Source organism: Hesperophylax consimilis, chromosome 15, assembly GCF_061612785.1.
Source record: "Hesperophylax consimilis isolate HC1 chromosome 15, BYU_Hcon_1.0, whole genome shotgun sequence".
Lineage (NCBI taxonomy): Eukaryota > Metazoa > Arthropoda > Insecta > Trichoptera > Limnephilidae > Hesperophylax > Hesperophylax consimilis.
This window is the reverse complement of record NC_142850.1, coordinates 32,727,535-32,748,485: the sequence shown is the minus strand read 5'-3', so window position 1 is coordinate 32,748,485 and position 20,951 is coordinate 32,727,535.

The following is a 20,951-nucleotide window of genomic DNA, read 5'->3' as shown; positions in this document are numbered from 1 at the left end:
GTGTATTCTTGAAGTGTGCTCAATAATCCTAATTATGTTCTTCTAGAACAGAATTATTTCGGCGTCATATCAAAAGAGTGTCATATAAAAAGGTAAACTGTTACATTCTTGCTGTCATACTGGAAAAATAATACCACAAATTTTAGCTTATTATCCAGCACCGAATTATTGACAGGAGATTGTAGTCAATCTAAAAACTTTAGGAATTTTATTTGTCAATACAAGAGTGCTAATAGATTTGCCTCATTTGAAGCGCAAATAGCTAATATCCCAGGTAATGGTCCATATTGTTTAAAAATTTCTGGTTAGGTTTATCATCTCACTTCCAGAAGTATACAAATTGCAGGTAAAATACCTTCCTATGCTCAGCTTTATCTATACGATCCTGATGAGGCTGTTAGAGTGCGTATGAGTCATCCATCTAATGCCGATTGCTATAAAAATATAATGCAAATAATTGATAGTGAAATACGCCAAATAAGCCCTCATCAGTATAAGAAACTAAAAGAATCTGTCGAGGAAGAAGAAATACGCATTGCGGCTGAGGGTGGGCAGGTGAAAGATATACGTCTATTATTTACACGTTCATCAGAGGTAAAATACTCCAACCAGTTCTCACGATATCGCCATGGTATACGTAGCAGACAGACGGGAATTTGCCATCGGGTATAGATATCGCTGTTTAACCTAAAAATGTTAAGGACTTCAAAGGATGGCAACTTTATCAAAGCTTATCTTCTGTCGATAAAAAATCTATATTTAATTTACTATGCCTTAGTTCAATCCACTTTACAATACGCTATTATTAGTTGGGGATCCGCGTATAAATGTAACCTTCTTCCAATTGAAATTATACAAAGAACAATTATTAAAATTATATTAAAAAAATCCTTTGACTACCCAACAGAACGCCTGTTTGAAGAATTTCAAGTACCTACATTTAAAGACCTATATATTAAAAACCACAGACATAGGAATTAATAGACGAGAAGATAAAGGCGAGGGGTAAAATCAACTGTGGAAGAACGAAGGGAGTAAGGCTGACTGTGATTCGTCAATAAATCAATCTGACAGTAAATAGGCATCTCGCATTATAATATCACCATTTACTTCTTAAAAGTAAAATCTGCCTTTGAATGAATAGACATTTTTACATGGGAGCGCAAATTACTCGCCACGTTATGAACTAATTTGCGAAGTCCAAATTCGGCAAAGTAAGGCAGCTTCTATGTTCAGAGTCGTAGTTAGTTTCAGAGTATTTAGTTAAGACACTTTTACAAATATCTCATAATTTACTACCCCAGTAAACAACGATGAGCACACTTGAGAATCGCTACATTGTGATGTGATAGTATATGTTTCTAAAACTGATCCACATAATACGGTGTGAATAAGCTTAAAATAAAGTAAAATAATGCTTACTTATGGAATGTAATACGACAATTGGGTTTATTCTCTTTTTCACATCTATTTTTACAAGTTTTCATATCACAAGTCAACATTTTGCCGCGTTATTTCGTAAAATGAACCGATGATGCCTCGACCATAGTTCGCACAAGAATGATGACGTCACGTATTCAAATTTCACTTGAGGCCATATGCGAGCCCAGCCGGCTCAATGGAACCGGTATGGGGAGTGGGGATAATACGCTTTTAATCACTTAGGGCAGGTCTACTAATATTCATTTGTCTATGTTAAAAACTCATTAATCCAAATTATAAAAGAAAAAGATAAATATCAATTTTTAAATGAAAACAGAACGCGACTTAGACATGTTTTTCTATGCCCAAAACTAAATACGTCTTTTGCACAACATCATTATACTTACCAGGGAAGAACTTTTTTCAATCGTCTACCAGAAGAAATCAGAAGCATTAATGATAAAACCCAAATACTGCTCTCTGTCAAGAGACACTTTAAAAATATTCTGAAAAAAAAAACTACTGTCACTTAATTAATCTCACAAATATCCTTAGTTTTCCATAACTTCCTTTCTTTTTTAAAATTTATTATATTAATATATTATCCTTCACTACTATCAAAAAAATACTACAGCAAACATACATTTATGTACAATGAATTATTTAAGTACTAACTAACAACAACATTTATGTACACTCCCCTTCCATACACAAGCAAATGCTTTCAATGGAAGAGTAGTAAAAAAACCCAAGATGTAAAATGAATTATATACCATGTAAACATATTATTAAAAATAAAAATATAATTCCAAAAAAAAAAAAAAAATTTAGATCCTATGGTTTTCCCACTACTATTTCCATCAGGTGAATGTGGTTGGACCCCCGGCTTTAAGCATCATGCTGATTTCTGTACTGCTCAATGTCATACTGTAACTGCTATGTAGTTTTATGCAAGTAAATTAGCAGTGCGAAGAAATATATTTAATCCAATCCATTATGCGGGTAAACTTTTTCAACCGTATTTAATTCATGCTTACATTATTTATTTATTATCATTATTTATGAATCTGGTCGCCTAGATTACATTAGGAAAAACCAACGACACCTCAGAGTGGAATGCTATCAAGGTTTGCAAAACCATGTAAGAAATTTAGCCACTGATAGAGGAGTATGTGCAGGTAATACAGTCATTCTTCCATCTTCATTTACTGGTGGACCACGCCATGTGAATAAACTTTATCAAGTTTCAATGGCTATGGTACGTAAATTTGGTCATCCTGTCGTCGTCATAACTTTTACATACAATCCCAAATGGCCAGAAATACCAACCGAATTGAAACATTATCAATCGGCCGCGGACAGGCCTGATATAGTAGCCAAAGTTTTCCATCTAAAAGTCAAGGAATTTATTCATGATATGACTGAGAAACATGTTTTTGGAAAGGTAATTTGTTGGGTGTATACAATTGAACAGCAAAAAAGAGGACTACCTCATCTACATGGTGTATTTACACTTTGCAGCGAAGATAAGTTGTATACAGCTTCTGATATTGATAATGCCGTATTTGCAAAACTAACCCATCCGAAGAATTCGGCTTTGTACCGTATTATTTAAAAAAATAACATTCATGGACCATGTGGCGTACTTAATCCAAGGTCAGTCTGCATGGTAGACGGTAAGTGCTCTAAAAAATTCCCCAAATCATTTAAAGATGCTACTGATAATAATTCCGCAGGCTACCCAGATTACAGGAGACGTGATAATTTTTCTGAAAATCACGTTATTCGGGATATACGTATCGACAATCGATTTGTTGTTCCATATAATGCATTCCTTAGCAAAAAATGTGATGCTCATATTAATGTTAAAATTTGTTCCTCTTTGGATAGTATTTATTTATCTATACATGATCAATCTCACTCAATTTTACTTCTGGCTTTACATTTACCCGACAGCCAATCTGTTTATTTTGTCTCTACAAAATAAACCTGTTCCTCCCTCCCCTCTGGGCGGGAGGAACAGGCTCTCAGGGAAGCATCTACAAGGAACACCTCTTTAACAGCGTGGTTCCAATTTAATCTTCAAGATATTGAGGGACGCTCTATTCTCTATCAAGATGTACCAAATAACTATGTCTTTACAGCTGGTAAAAAGTGGACGAGGCGACAGCGGGGAGGCGGAAACATCATTGGATGAATACCTTCAATTTCTCCTAGAAATATAGAACTGTATCATTTACGGCTGATTCTTATAAAGGTGGCTGGAGCTACATCCTTTGAATATTTGCGAACTGTTGATGGTAATTTACTATGTAGCTACTTTTCATGATGCGGCGCGTGAACTGAAGCTCATTGATGACATACGAGAATGGTCGCAGTATGACGGAGGCTTCATTGTATTTGACGCGTAAAATTCTTAGACATCTATTTGTTTTAATTTTAATACAATGTATCCCTTCGATCTTCGGCTGAAGATTTTTTTCATCATGGTGTTGCTGAAGAAACAGCTATTAATCTTTGTCTTTTAAACATACAGGATATTCTCATGAAGGAGAATTCATCTTGCAGAATGCAGGGCTTACCTGAACCTGATGAAAGTTGCAGTTTTGGACAAGTATCTGATTTTAATGTAATTTCTGAAAACACTTTAGGTGAATTGATGGCTGCCAAACTCAATGACGTACAACTTCAAGCATATAATTCTATTTTGAATAAGTTTTTTTCACATGAAAATGATGACAATAAATTTTTCTTCATTGATGGCCCAGGCGAAACAGGGAAAACATACCTTTACTAAACTTTAATTCACACTCTAAGACGAAAAGGTAAAAGAGTTTTATCAGTCGCTTGGACAGGCATTGCAGCACTCTTGCTTCCAGGTGGGGTAACGTGTCATACTGCTTTTAATTTACCCCTCAATTTACAGGACAATACAACATGTAAGGTCACATCAAAGAATCGGAAAATTATAACGGAAGCAGATATTATAATATGGGATGAAGCACCGATGACAGGTGTAGCTTTAGAAGTAATTGAGCGTACTATACGTGATATCATGGGAAGTGATTCTGTCTTTGGTAACAAAGTTATTGTTTTGGGCGGAGACTTTCGTCAGATCCTTCCAGTGTGTCGACGTGCTTCACGAGGACAATTAATTGCCGCTTGCATAAAAGCAGCACACTTTGGTACCATTTCAAAACTTTTCAATTAAAAACAAATGTCAGAACTTTAGAAAGTGAAAATATATTTTCTAAATGGCTTTTGGACTTGGAAGATGGCAAACTTCCTTTTGTAGAAGGAACATTAGAGTCATCTGTGCTTATTCCCAATGTAAATATTTGTCAAGATTCACTATATATACGGTGAGACACATACAACTGCTGATGCCTTAGGGTTGAGTCAACGTACCATATTGTGCCCTAAAAATAGTCATGTTTATGCAATCAATGAGGATGTACTTCAACGGAAAGCGCCCCTGAGGTGATATCTCACATCAGCGGTGCTAAAAAAATTTCACCTGTAACTTAATTCAAGCCAAAATCATTACAGGGAACAGAAAAGGTACAGTACATTTCATTCCTAGAATTTAAAACACTTTGTCGGATGTTACAATATAATTCAATATGTGCAGGAAACACTTTCCAGTCAAATTAAATTAAATAAATCTCAAGGACAAACTTTTGAACGGGGTGGACTGTTACTTCCTGAACCAGTATTTTCTTATGGACAGTTTGAGCGCAGTCATCGTTATTTATACAAATTCTGACTGATTGGTATACGGATAATATTGTTTATAAAGAGATTTTTTCCTTATGAAAGTGTATAATATTATGTTGTAGATTGTAAAAAATAAAAGTACATATAATAAATTGTACTTGCTTAAAAAGTTTTGTTTTTTTGTGTCCCTTGAAATGAAAATGACTCAATTTATCCCACCTGTAAGGTTTTCGCGAATTAAGAGAGTTTTGGTGTATTTACTTTGACAATCGTTAGGTAAGAGCGTAATGTTATTTCACCCAAATATGTAGATTTTTAGGACTTATCCCAATAAAATAATTCTTAATATATTTAAAAAAAATGTAATTACTTTGACAGTCTTTTGGTAAGAGTATATTATTTTACCAAAGTTATATGTAATATGTTGAAATTTTTTTATTTTTGAATTACATATAAATATTTTGCAATTTAATTTCGATTTAAAAATTAAATCATTTCGATGGTATGGAAGAAGAAACATTTTTCTCATTGACGAGATTTATGTTGGGGTGAGGGGTGTTTAATGGTGCAGAATGTCTTTCTATTATATATCTACCCAATGATCTAATATCTACCTATTAAATGTAACTGTTAGTATCACATAAACTGGGCGAAGCCCTACCAAGTGCCGCCCGACGGGCCTAGCAGCAAAAACCCGCGGAGCGGGTTTTTAACTGCTAGTGTAGATATAATATGTCTCGACGCCATCTAGTGTGAAATTTATCACTAACAAAGCCTTTCCTACAAAAATAAAGTTGGTTGTTTACAGGTGGAAAAAATAAATTAGCAGTAATTGTTGATTGAAGTATTAGTAAATATTGAATTATTTGACGGGTTGGAAATATGCCGAAGTGGCTCAGTAGTCCAGAGCGTCTGACCGGACATCAGAAGGCGCGGGTTCAATTCCCGTCGGCCGCATTTATTTTTAATCGGGAGATATTTTCAATTTGTATTCATATTACAGGCGTCTAATTATTGCTTATAATAATTGATTATTATTATTATCTAAAACTAACCAGTAAGTCGTTACTCTAATTCTATACTATGAAGGTTCGTGCTTTTACACGTATATACATTACTATAGATACGTTGTGCAAAAGGAGTAAAATACATATAAATAACTTAATAACAAGAGTAAAAAGGAGTAGGTACAATATTATAAGTATGCAGTTGCAGCGTAATCGTAGTAGGTTTCATCGGTAGGTTCATTATCATGGAAAATGCACAAAGGACCAAAAATTAATTATAGGTGTGTATTTTATGGTATGTACTACCAATGTTTATATTAATCCTCTCACTAATAAACTTGCTTTCAATTTTACACACTTGAGAAACGAAAATTTAAGTATGGTAAACGGTTGTAAATCAGTTGTGTAAAATTAAGTCATTAATTTATCACATTTAAACTACTTGGTTGAAATCTGGGGAAATACGTGTGAAACATATATAAACGAACTACAGGTAACACAAAACAAAGTAATCAAAAAACTATTTCACTTCAAATCTAGAACATCAACAAAAAAATTATATATGGAAACAAAACTATTAAAATTAAGAAAATTATATGAATATAATACATGTCTTCTTATTTACAAAATAAATAATAAACTCATACATACAAATACAGAACTCAATAAAACGTCCCAAGTACACACACACTTTACACGGCAACACTATAAAATACATTTAAACACCATACATACTCATTATGGCAAGCAATCCATTGGTTACGAGGGAAGCAACATATATAATTGCCTCCCAGACGAAATTAAAAATGAAAAAAGTGTAGGTACATTTAAAAAAAAATTGTTTCAGTTTTATGCTCAATCAACAAAACAATGGAAGTGAATAATATCAGTGTGTAATATATTTATGTGTAATATATATGTTATTTCTAGTTAAATAAGTGAAAAATGTAATTTTCTTTTATCTAGAATAAAAATATTAAAAAAAGTCAGTTTTTTATTGTAATTTTAAAACATTAAAAGCTGCGAATCATGATTGTAGTACAGTATTCCCGATTGGGTGTTTTACAGAACGTAACATAATATATACAACGATCAAATGTGCACATGACTGTACACGTAAATAATTTAAAAACAACAGTACCTTCCGCGTGCTGATGACGCGTTAATCTGTATACCGAATCAGCAAAATCTTCCGGTGACATCTGGCATCATAAAAATTGCTCGGTTTTGTTTTACTGAAATTTCTAAATCAACACAATGTTTAGATCTCAATATCATAATACTTATGAGAGAGCTATGAAGACTTTAAAAATCCATCCAACTTTCGGTAGATAAAACGCCCCTCTTTTTTATTACATATTTTTTGGTCGAATCTCGCGCAAAAGTAGGTGTTTTCATAAAATTTAAAAAATATATTTTTTTACCCGCAAGAGAAAATAATGGATTTAATATTTAGAAAAAAACCCTTCAAAATACGACATAATAGACTCATAAAACATTAAAATGCCGGCCCTCTGGTCCCCGGTACAATAAGATACAGAAGATCTGAGAAAATAGACTAAGCCGCCGTTGGGTTGGACAGATTTAGTTAGAGATTAGCGAAACCTACGGCTACCAGACCGTAGTCTGGCCAGGGTCTAAGCAGGGCCGCCTCAAGGGATTTCTATAAAATGCGCATTTAGTTAAGTAAAATAAATAACTTCAGTAAGAGAATTGTAGATTTAACTAACAAACTAACTACTATTCTGTTTCAATGAAGGGCTATACAGATAGGATGGACTGTAAAACTAACATTGTTTTTGGCACACACGCCTTACAATATGCATACATCGTCTCATTCATACCCTTCTGTTATTCCGATTCTTGACGTGGCCCGACATAAATATTTGGTTCACTTGCTTGTGATCATAGCATGTCTTCCTCTGGTGTCCCCGACTTTTCTTCAATTCACATTTGTATCATATATTCTCCGTACACTCCTTTCTTCGTTCATGCCCAAACTATATAAGCGTCTCTTTCTTAATCTTACTCACTACGCTTAAACAAGCCTTGCATTATTTGCAAATCTTCTCATTTATCCTATGATCATAGATGGTTTTACCACACATACACAGGGATATCATTTCTACAGCATTCAGTCTACTTTCATCCTTCCTCTGCCAGTTCTATGCTTCACTACCATACATTGTACGCTGCTAGCTTAACTTTTTGAACATTTTTTTAAAAGTTTTATTTATTTTAATTATAGTATGGAGGATCTAACTAAATTTATTGAAGGGATGAAGATGAGCGCGTAGTGTAATTTTAAGTATTTTTTTTATTAATGAGTCGCAATACACTACACATTATGCAGTGGAAAAGTTGTCGGTAAGACGGTAGATTGGCTACTGGTTTCCGCCGGCTCTGGAAATTTTATATGTTTAGTGTTGACCGCAGAGTTTGTGGGTCCAGTACAAACCTGCCAGGATTGAAAAGCCTTCAACCGGACGCAAAGAGCAGATGTTTGACTGAACTTCTTCTGTGAGTATGAACAGAAATCTGTTGGAATAAATCATGAATTTAATTTGCTCATACAGAATGATGCACCGGAACTATTAGAAGTACCTACAAGATTAATGAAAAGAAAATAAGGAAAACTTGTAGATTTAGTAGGATATATTATTAGATAGTATATGACGTATTCGTGACGGTTTAATCTGTAATCTTGTAATCTGTTTAGCTGGAAGGCCAATTTTAATAATTTTCAATTTGTTCGTGGGAAATTTGGAAGCAGGGTGTAGGGTACAAACAGCTTGACATAATCAACTTTGCAATCGATGGTGTCACCGACCTATTTGAATTTATTAAATCGGTGTTTTAATAAAATTTTATCAAATGCAATTTTTTTTCAAAATCTCCAAGGCCAAACCATTAAAATCCTAGTCAATACAAAATTTAAAGAATTATCTAATAGTTTTTCATACCAATAAATGCTGTTGATTTTTATCATTCAGAAAGTTAAAAAAAATTGTCAAGAAAACTTTTGATATAAAATCTTTAAATGCATCAAACATAGATTTCTAAAGGGCCGCGCTGCGAAGGTGATTTTTTTTATAATGAGTTCAAACCATGAAATTTTGTCTTTTTATTAATATTCTTGCAAATGCAAGAAAACACTTATTATATTAAGTGGCTGATTCAAAACTTTGAGAAAATACTTAAATTTTCCTCTAAATCCTTGTGCAAAACAGAACAGAATCCGTTGAAAAACTTTTATCGCTTTTTTAAATATTTTATTTAGCCAAATGGTTCGCACAAAAAGTGCTCGCGGGCCGCTGGTTGCTTACCGCTGCTTTTGAACCAGAAGAAATGCAAAACGCAACGTGATAAATTATAATGACTTAAAAACACGCTTAAGACGCCCTTACGAAACTTCCCCACCATCCTCTTCCCCAACTCCTTCTACCTCGCGCTTCTTTCAACCTCAGAACATACCCAATCGGGGATACCATAGTCTCACTGGCTCTAGGCAGTCGGGAATAGGCAGTTGGGTCAGTCCCAGGCAGTTGGAACTCTTGTGCGGTTTCACATAAAAAAATGAAATTAAAAATAATTGTCACTTTGATATAAAATCCGTTTTTCCAATAGTTATTGAACATACCGTACACGTGTCAGCGACACGGTACACGTGCTGTAATAAAAACTGCATAATATTTCAAAATGGTGGAGTCGGGTTTTGACATAAGTAAGTAGCAGTCTGTATTCGAATTTTAACACCTGTGACACAGAATAGATTAATTTTCCCGTTTGCAAAATGCAAAACAACTTCGTTACAGTGGGTAGGTTAATTCATATTTTAAGGGTTGTCATAGCGAGTAATTATGTAAAACTCCAAGCGATGACTTCGCTCATAACAGAGTCATTATCATTTTTGTTTTCCCTCCCGTCCTACGAATCTCACGAAATACCCTTCAAGAAAAACGAAGGCTCATTGTTTAAAATAAAACTTAGTTCAGAACACAAAAGAAAGAAAAATAAATGAAAACAATAGAAAAATACCAATGGTAAAAAAAATCGAATCATTAAGAGTGTATTGATAATACGTACATTTCACAGTTGTTCCTAATAATTGAAACCCGTACCCACAATATGTACATGATGCTAATGGCTAGTTGTTATAATTGATCTGTTTTAAATTATATTCTTATGATACGTTTCTTGGAAATTAGGTCCTTTAGACTTTTGAACATGTGGTACTTAAACTTTTCACACTTTTCTAAAGGTTTACGTATAAGCACCTAAGATTACGTTTACGTGTTCTCAGATTTTATACAACGAGTATATTACTACTGGCTAACTTAATGCTAAGGTAATGATTCTGCGATATGTTTACAACAAGTTTTTTTCTTGACATAAACAGTGATTGCTTTCAGGCATGAATGCCTAGTTTCCGATAGTCCAACAAAAAACTATGTAAATTGTGCAATACAGTGTTACATGGGTTTATATGGTGACGACTCATCTGACAGACTTTCCTAAAAAAAATAGTGCGCCAAAACCTGATTTATCAATCGGGCTTTGTCTGTATGATGAGTCACCAGCTCAGTGTAGCAAGGTAATTTACTTCATACTCAGGAGGTGTTCACTGTTGTGAATATCATTTGGGCACTGTGTAGAGGAGTTAGTAACAGGTTTATAATAAAATAGTTTAAATTGATCCCAAGAAAATAAAGTTATATTTTGAACATTTCATAATTGGATTGTAAGCGATTCACCCGAGATCGACCATCGTGTTAATCTTAACACAGAGATGGCCGTGATAACTATCAGATTCGAAGTGTACCGACACGCGGCTTACGACGCCATTCAATAGTTACAACAGGGATCAGCTTGTTATTAAATGCTGACGGCGTTAACTTGACTTAGGGTGGCATACACCATAGACATTCAAATTGTTAGACCAGTCAATCAGTGAAAGGGGAACAAACCAAGTTCCGAGGAGCATGGAGGAGATGTGACCGTTTTCTCTTGATAAATGAATCTGACAGTAAACAGGCAACTCGTGTAATATCTCTGTTTAGTCTTCGTTTATTAAATTCGCTTACAAATTACTAAGTCCTTTATACAATGGCGAGCACATTTGGCTGCGTAAAAACTTCACTACAATTGCCAAATTGGGTGAACAAAAGTTCCGACTTGTTTCCAAAATTTAATATTTAGTTTTACAAGTGTTAATGTGCTATGTGCACTAATTTTTAGCGTTGCGACTCCGGGGTACCAAAAAATAACATTCAGATCTGATGGACTGCGCTACAAATCTTTGCCTTACTTTGGCAATCTTCACTTTTCTGCGCAAGCTTAGGTTATTTAAATGTGCGTTCTTTCGCGGTCAGTGGACGGCTGATGTTGTAGATTCAATTCAAAGCATTCTCGAACCCTTCAGGAGCTAAAAATATGGGAATATGTTTTGCCTTCAGGTCATCGAAATGATACCCACATATATTGTCAGGTCAAGTCTATTAATTTGATTGTAAATTGGATTCACCGAGTATAATGTGACTAAGTTCTTCTAAAACAGAAGTAATCATTAATGGAAGAGATCAAACACCGTGCAACCTCTTTGCCGAAGAGACTGGGTTAAAACATGGCAACCAGTTTAACTACTTTGATTCCCAAACGATCACTGGAAAGATCGATCGCAGGTGATTTTTCAAGATTTCACAAGGAGGCCGTTGAGGTGATTTTTCACATAAATAGGCGCTGTACGAATATATTTTGTTTTTGTTTTTTTTTTTTTTTCGGAATAAATCTCAGGACTCAGGACCCTTGTGTCCCAGAAAGACAAGGGTCCTGGGTTCGAGTCCTAGATGTGACCGTATCCTTTTCCTATTTTTCTGTTTCAGATTTTCGTTTAGAAATCGCTAATATTGTCTTCAATAATTTAATATATTTTGTATTTTTTATTATGCTACAAGCGTTCTGTGGCAATGCGGAACTGAAGTAAAATAATAATAGAGAGTGCATTTAGTTAGTCTGTTTTCATACTATCCGGCTATTCAGATATGATAACCAAATCCTACAACTAAAGCAAAGCTTTTCAAGCAAAGTAATGATTTGGAATAATTGTGGTTACTCAAAATGGATTATGAAACTGTTCTAAAATATTACGACCGGTCAGTGGCTGGGTGGACAAATGTGTCGGGTTCCCACACATTCCTCTGCTGATTCTCAAGTCCTCCATCATTGTTCAAGTAACATTCTCCATTTATGGATGATGGTTTGACAAAACAAACTCTTGTCTGTTAGATCAAATTAAACGATTTACCGCTGTGGTAAAGAACAATGATAAATGACGGTAATTTGGTTCTTCAATAAAAAAGTCTATATATTTTTTCTCACAAGCCACAAGATAAAAATAAACACAGGCAAACTCTTACTCAAAACACCATCTCAGTTTACGAAAAATTGTTAACCCAATTGCTTTTGGTATTCTGTGCTCGGAAACCAAACGTTTATGAAAGCGCAGCAAAATGTTTGATGAAAATTCACTATTCGCTTTAGCATTTTTGGGGTTCATGGAACAGAGTGAAAATTAAATACAAGGCGAAGGTACAATCGAATCACCTCTGAGTGAACAGCGAATTGTATAAACAAACTTTGGAATCCTGTGATTAAAAATGCTTTACCATTTTCAAAACTTCATAATTGAAGTACGTGATGAATTCTTGCAATGTTCATTTCGGCAATCATTTCGAGATTTATCAAACAGTTTCTCACCAGTTTAAAGCGAATGAAATGCAATTACAATATTTACAAATTGTAGTTATAATCGCGTTTAGCTTTCACCTTTCAATGGTATTCTTGTTAGCTGAAAACGTATATTCTATCACAAGTTATAGAGCTTTCTAATATTATTGTCAATGTTAAAGCGTAATATAATATAACCGTGTTGTTATAAAAATATTTTCCTTGATTGTTTATAAACTCGGACGTAGTCAGGCAGGAAAACACTAAAACTATTTTAGCCCGTTTATTTAAAAATGATTTGGTCTGATCACTAAGGAGATACGATGCAAAGTGAAAAAAGGGAGCCATTTTCTACAACTACATAAAAAATGATAAGAGCATGAAAACAAAAAATAATGCTTAAATCAAATTATTTTTTTAGAGCATTATTTTTTGTTATCATGCTCTAATCAAATTATTTTTTTGATTAGAGCATGATAAAAAAATAAGGAAAAAACTTCATCTTCTGTATCGTAATGAGTATAATCCGGAGAATTGAGAGTGCATTTTAAAATAAACGAGAAAGAGAATTTTTCAATTTCCGTTCGAATCAGATGAGAAATGCATTTTTTCCGGAATCGATGTAATCAAGGTGTATGTTGAATTGAGACCTAGAGAGCTCTTTGATTTTTTTACAAATATATTTTTTTCTTCGCAAAGTTAGGTACGTTAAAAAAAATTAAATATTCTTTCGAAGTATCAATTTTCTCTGAATTACGAATGAAAGTGACGTTTTTTGTTTTTTTTTGGTTCTGAACTAACGAAAATTCAGACATTCTCAGCACCTTAATATCTTATCAATCAAGGACTGTCATTCAATATAGTGAATATATTTATGCATTCGCAACGTTTATTTAAATATCGACAGCCAGTATCCAATGAAGAATTCAAAGAACGATTCATAATAATAATATTTGGTTGATTTATACATCGCCGTTTTTGTGAAAAAAAAATTGTGTATTTATATTATTTAATTAATACTACTGGCTTACACGGAGAAAATTTACTGAAATAAAATATTATTTATTTATTAAAATCTCTTCAATTTGTTCGTATTCCAGTTGAAACTGGAATGCAGGTCTTTAAGGAATGAATTGACAGATGTCCTGTAAAACACGAATGTGTTGCGGTGATATCGGAACACGTGATTATAATAATTCGAATATTTTCGCATTTGGCCATTGTGACCTATCAGGATAAAACAGGTGCATGAACACGTATTCGACATATTATGAATGTACTAAAAGTAAAAGGAAATGGCGTGCTATCCTATTTTAACAGGGTCAAATATATGTCGCCAGGTATTTTGATTAATACAATTGGTGTTTTTTAATTAATCAATAATAATTAGTTTTGTATTACCAGTAGTTTTGATTGTAAAACATGGAGTTATATAAGTATTTAGATTTTTTGACAGTATTATTAGCCCTTAGTAAGCCCTATTTAGGATTTTGGACTTATATATATTTCACTCAAATGTTGTAAAAATTTTATTTTTTACTGTCAATTAAATTGATTCAATTCAAAATATTTTTAAGAAAGATAACTTAAATCACAAGATGAAAATGTTATTTTTTCATAAGAATGACCACGGCTCAGCATCACTTGTATTGTTTGTATATAAGTGTGAAATAGTACAATATATTATTGTTCAAACACAAAATTAATGTAACTGAAACATTGAAATATGAAAAACATGAAAAAAAAGCACATTAACTCCCTGAATTTGGATATATATTTTTTCATTACACAGAAAGATAATAATTTCCGTCAGAGCCTATGTCATCTTTTGGGATGCTGTGTGGAAGGTCTGTTTTAAGGAAATAAAGGAGAGGAAGTTGTGAGAAGGTAAAAAGTATAAGGGTTAGTGAATTTTTTTTTTTCAAAAACTAATTCTCAATAATTGAGTATATTGTATTACGTTTATATTCAATTTGAATATTGAATTCATTTTAATTTATATGTTAAATTACGTTCGTAATTATGGAATTTCGCATATACATCGACATCTTATTTTCGTAAGTGAATACTTCCCCCACAAAAAATCTGCTGGTGCTCCCCTTATTGAGTAGTGGAATAATTAGGAAAGAAACATTATGTAATTTTGCATACTGTTATATTTTGAAATTTTATATTATTTTGTAATAAATATATCAAAAAAATATAATGCTAAAATCTTTGTTCTGCTAAAATATAAGGCGAAAAATCTAACTTTCCTAAATGTGAGAAGCGTGGATGTAATCAAATTACGTAAATATGTGAATCTTTAGATAAAAAACATAAGTAAATTATTTTCATAAAAAATTTACTTAATATTTACCTCAACTTTGAGAGGTTAAGCGGATAATGTATGTAATAGAAAACAGTTTCTTTTCAACTTGTAAAAACATTTCACGTCAATGGGGAAGTTTTCTAAGTAAATCAGGTGGTACTTCACGTTTTACGTTTTCCTTTCATATAAGCTCGAGTTTATTGTACCAAACTATGGCCGTGCTGCCCTTTCAAACCTCTTGCGGTAAAATGTTTGTGAATTCAATTTTGATGAAAATGTATCGGATATTTTTGAAAGGGCAGGTGTTTTTTATTGTAAGGTTAATCTACTAAAATGCATAGAATTTTATGGTGTCCCTAGTCACTTAAAATGCTCCACAAATGAAAAATTCTCGTAAAATAAAAACTATTAATTCAGCATCGATCAAATAATGATAATAGCGTTAGTGATAAAGATCTGATAGCCATATAGCATCATATAGCCAGGTACTTCCTCTCTCCACTACCTTCAGACTCAACACAAAACCCCTATTGGGGATGCCATAGTTTCACTGGATCCAGATGATTGGGAAAAGTTGAAACTCTTTGCGGTTTCACATAAAAGAAAAAAAATTTCAGTACTTTTGTCACGAGGGGATATAATGAACTGTCCCCGCAGTATTTGAAATTCACACTTGATTGCGTATGCGCGGTTCTCAGACGAAATCTTAAAAAAATTATCAAACAAAACCCAAATGACTAAATGGACATCTGGGATTATCAACTCCTGCGCTCTATGTTCTGCGCACTGAGAAATGCTTTAAAAGACTGATATATTGGCGGTTATCGTTATGTATGATCGCAAGATTCAAATCGAACTGAATGAGATCTAGTTATTGTCATGGATAAATAATATGTTAGTTTAATTTTAATGTGCGACATCTATTGACTTTTCTGCAAGTCCAAGATGAATATTTTCATTTATTTTTGGAATGACTTAATGAGTAACACCTCAAAATGTTATATTTAAAATTGAAGATAAGATTTGTGATTTTCCAACGAAAAATTTTGAACAGAAAAATAGGAAAAAAACACTGTCGCATCTGGGACTTAAACACAAGTCCAAGGCCTTGCCCGGGGGCTGCTCTATAAACTGCGCTAATGCTGCATAAAAATGAAGATAATTTTTGCAGTTCTCATCCGAAGTATGATATAGTTAAATATGAACAAATGGGGTCCCATGAGCGCAATTGACAGTTAAGATCCCCGGCAAGGCTAAGTCCTGGGTTCAAGTCCCAGATGCGACTGTTTATTTTTCTGATTTTTCTGTTGGAAATTTTCTTTCAAAAGTCGGTAATATTATCTTCAATAATTAAATATGATATTTTTTATTTGTGAATTTAAGTACAAAAATTACTACTAACATTAACGTATTATTACTTTTTATCTTGCTTAATGTTGTTTTTAGAATCTATTTTCAAATTATTCATTTATGTAGTTTTCATGGTTTCCGGCAACGGCCTTATGCCTTCATCCCTTCGTATAATAAACTGGTTTGCATACTTATTGGCTTTATCCTTTTTCGGTAGTCTGATCTCTTATTTTTTTAAATTTATTTCGATACCTCAAAAGAGCTTCCCTGTCTTTACAGTGTAAAGAAAAGAGAGCATTGTTTCAACTCGGTTGGGCAGCGTTGTAAGGCGGGTTACATTAGGGGCTGTAAGAAGGGATGTATTAATGCGAGTCTTGAAGAGGCCTGGATTATATGAAGGAGGAAACACAGATGCCAGTAGCTTATTCACATAAGATGCGTATTACACTAAAACGAGTCGACAAAGCGGCCCGTTCTCATGACGCCAACATCAACTGTGAACAGGTCTTTCACTCGTGTACGTCGAGTTTCACGCACGTGAACTTATGCACCGGGTATCAATGCTGCTGACTCCTTAGAGCAGGCTCAATTAAAATACATTTGGAACAGACTCAGAATGCTTACATTGCAATCAGACTGATCGCCCTCCTTTGCACAGAATCAAGTAGGTTTATCGAGAATGCTTACATTGCAATCAGACTGATCGCCCTCCTTTGCACAGAATCAAGTAGGTTTATCGAGTATTGTTGGACTCCAGCCCAGAGGTGGCTACCAAGTTCAATTGATGGGCATACTTGAGATTTGTAAAGGGTCAGCAGTTGGTTACTAATGAAGAATATGATACCCCAGTTTCATGGAAGCCAGATGTATTCGGGATGTTCAAAAAAATCTAACGTTTTTTTAAATTGTTTTGATTCACAATATATTTACTACTGTTAAAAGTCATCTCAAATCATCAAATAATAATATCTCCTTTATTACGGAAAAAGCTAAAACAAGATAAAGCCTTTATGTTTTATAAAGCTACCCCCTCAAAGCGACTTCCCGTAATTGTGACTTCCTGAAGAGCCGAACGATAATTTGTTAGATTGGATCCCAAAAATCCTAATTTGACGAAATGAAAAGTTCCGCCCAAAATGGTTATAATTTCGCCATAACTGAAAACTTTTGAGAGCCTTTGTTCAAAAATATAATTAAAATCCGAGTTTGGCATTAATTAAAGCGCACGATTTCTTAGGGCCTTCAAAATATCCAAGCGAACAAGGGCCTTGGGCTTTACCGAATGCAAAACAGAAAATTTCATTTATTTGTTTGACTTCATAGACCTCTTCATAATATAATAACCTTTTGGTTCTAAGTTAGAAGTTACATAATATTCTTGTAGATATATCCGAAAGGCAGTTTGTATGAAAATTCGCGGTAAAAACTGGATATTAAATCCATCCACTTCCGTTGTTCAATAAATTCCTAAGAATGTTGAGAATGAATTTACAATCTACATTTAATGTGAACTTAAAGTAATTTACTTTTGTTCTTTTTACTTTAAAAAATATAAAGTAATTCCCTCACGGCCTATGTCATCTTTGAGGATGCTGTGTGGACGGTGTTTTTAGGAAAGGAAGGGGAGGAATATCTGGGAAGGAAAAAATGTATGATGGGTGGGTAGGAATCTGGGATCAGTATGTCCAGGAGTGACAAAAGCGATGTTCTGAGAGAATCATACTGGAGAGGTCAAAAGGTCTCCCTCAACCAGTCTCTCCTGATCTCCCGGCCTGCAACGCAGTTTGTGGATAGACGCATCCGTCGTCCCTACCCGGATAAACCTCTCCCCACTATTCCGGTCACCCCTGTAAATGTAGCAAATTTACAACTATACTATAAAACTCACAAAATGTAGCAAATTTATTTTTGTTTGATAGATTTGAAGATGGTTTGAAGAAAACCTCTTCTTAATATACGAATCGCAGTCAAAACATGCAGCAAGTGGGGATTGTGTATTTTTTCTAGCGATACCCTTTACACAGCATCCCCAAATGCGACACAGGCCTCGAGGGATACTTCAGATATACTATAACATTTTATTGAAAAACAACGAGCACAGTAGGTACTATCAACTATACTTTAAGGACAACAGTACTATCAACTGTACTATAAAGCTTTAAGTACTACAGGACTATCAACTATACTTTAAGTATTACAGTACTATCAACTATACTTTAAGTACTACAGTATTATCAACTGTACTATAAAGCTTTAAGTACTACAGTACTATCAACTATCAACTATACTTTAAGTACAACAGAGATATCAACTGTACTATAAAGCTTTAAGTACTACAGTACTATCAACTATACTTTAAGTACTACAGTACTATCAACTGTACTATAAAGCTTTAAGTACTACAGTACTATCAACTGTAATATAAAGCTTTAGGTACTACAGTACTATCAACTGTATTATTATAAAGCTATAAGTACTACAGTACTATCAACTATCATATTGTAAAACTAAAAGTAGTAGTACTACCAATCATACTATTGTAAATAAATATGTACTATACTGTCTTAAAACTATAAGTGCTGTAGTACTACCAGCCTAGAACCAGTACTACTAGAGCCAGTGAGATTGTGGCATCCCCAATTGGGGTATTTTGTGAGGCTGAAGGTAGTGGGGAGAGGAAGGAGATGGGGTAGAGAAAGGTGGGGAGAATACCTTTCTATTCAGATCTGGTCACTAAACACGGCTAGAGCCATTTCAAGCAACGTTTCAATTCCGAATGGTGGTCTTACATCAGGGCGATACTGAGAACATCTTCTAATCTGGAACGTGCCGCAAGTATGTAATACATTATTTTGACGAATTTTGAAATTACACAAATTAATTTTACTTGCTCACGCCGAGATTTGAACGCGCGACCTTTGGCTTGCTAGTCGAGAGCCTTACCACTCGACCGCGGAGGCCGTTGCCATGGGATCACTGACTCCTCGTGATTGGAAGTAGTTTGTACTCTTGTGCGGTACTTACATAAAAAAATTAATCTCTACATAATAGTTTTAAATATATAGGGTGTCCGGGGGTAAAGTGCTAAAGAGATTTTAACTAAGAAAACAATTATTGATTTCCTCATCATACATTGCATTTAACAATTAACAGAACATTATATTTAACAATTAACGGGTATTACATATAAATACTTGTATAAATAAATTTCATTATAATTAATTTCATTATTAACCATAATACGAATATGTGCTTAGTGTGGTAGTCGAAATGCGTGTAAAAAATATGTACAAATATTATGAATAAAAAAAACACTCTTCGTTGGCTAGTGGTTGGAAGAGGTGTGTACATTATTGCAGTAATTGATCAGTTATTGATAATATTATAGTTACATTCACAATTAGTAAGTAAAAATAGGCAATGCGATAGAAGTGTAAGTAGTAGAACTAATAATAGTTAACACAAGAACTGACATGTGGCGGTGTTTCGTGATTTAAATGTAAGCCCAGTTTGGGTCTATATTTCCATATCAAACCAATTTTTTTAGGATGGAAATACACAGAGTTAAATGATCTAGAAACAAAAGTTACTAAGTTAGTGGTACATTTGTTTACGTTCAAATATATAATATTGAAGGCACTTATAGTTTTCTTCTTTATTTTACGAATCTTGAAATCTATGAAAATAAATTAACTAGAGGATATTTTAATTTTTAAAAATAAAATTTTCTCCCTCTATGGGGATGCTGTGCGGGTTTTTTTTTGAGGAAAGGAAGTAGAAGAAGTTCTGGGGAAGAAAAACGGTATTAGGGATGGATAGGAATCTAGGGATCAGTGGGTTCAGGATTGACGGACGTATGATACGCCACGTAGCTGGTGGGTAGGCGCATCCTCACACACCTCACCTGATGAACCCGGGACCCCTGCCAAGTCACCAAAAGTAGCAAACCACTTGGGGTAACCTATGGCAGAGGTGTTGGTTATCTAATAAATGGTTCCTGGGGCGGCGGTACCCAAGCCAGCCAACCCTATTGTGTGACTGGCTATATTTGAGCAGTCCAGTGAAATTGAGACTTCCTTGAGGTGCACTGCAGTCTGCAGTGTGTAGAGCCTTACCTCAAGTTGGTACAGAATTTGAAAAATTCATAAAATTATCATTATCGCTGGTCAACACTAGTTGCTTCACAAAACTGAAATAGTAACAGAACTTGGATAAAACCTTCAGAGAACTTGAAAATAAACTTTGAAATTTTAAATTCTGTGAAATAACCCGTCCTTGGTTTTACATGGTTTCCTTAAAAAAAGTTGATATTGCGTGCCTATTTTCAACATTATGTTAGGCTTTGAGATATTTAATAAATTTTGCTCGTCTCATGGGGGATATGTCTTGACAGAGTTCAACATATGAATTTAACCAAC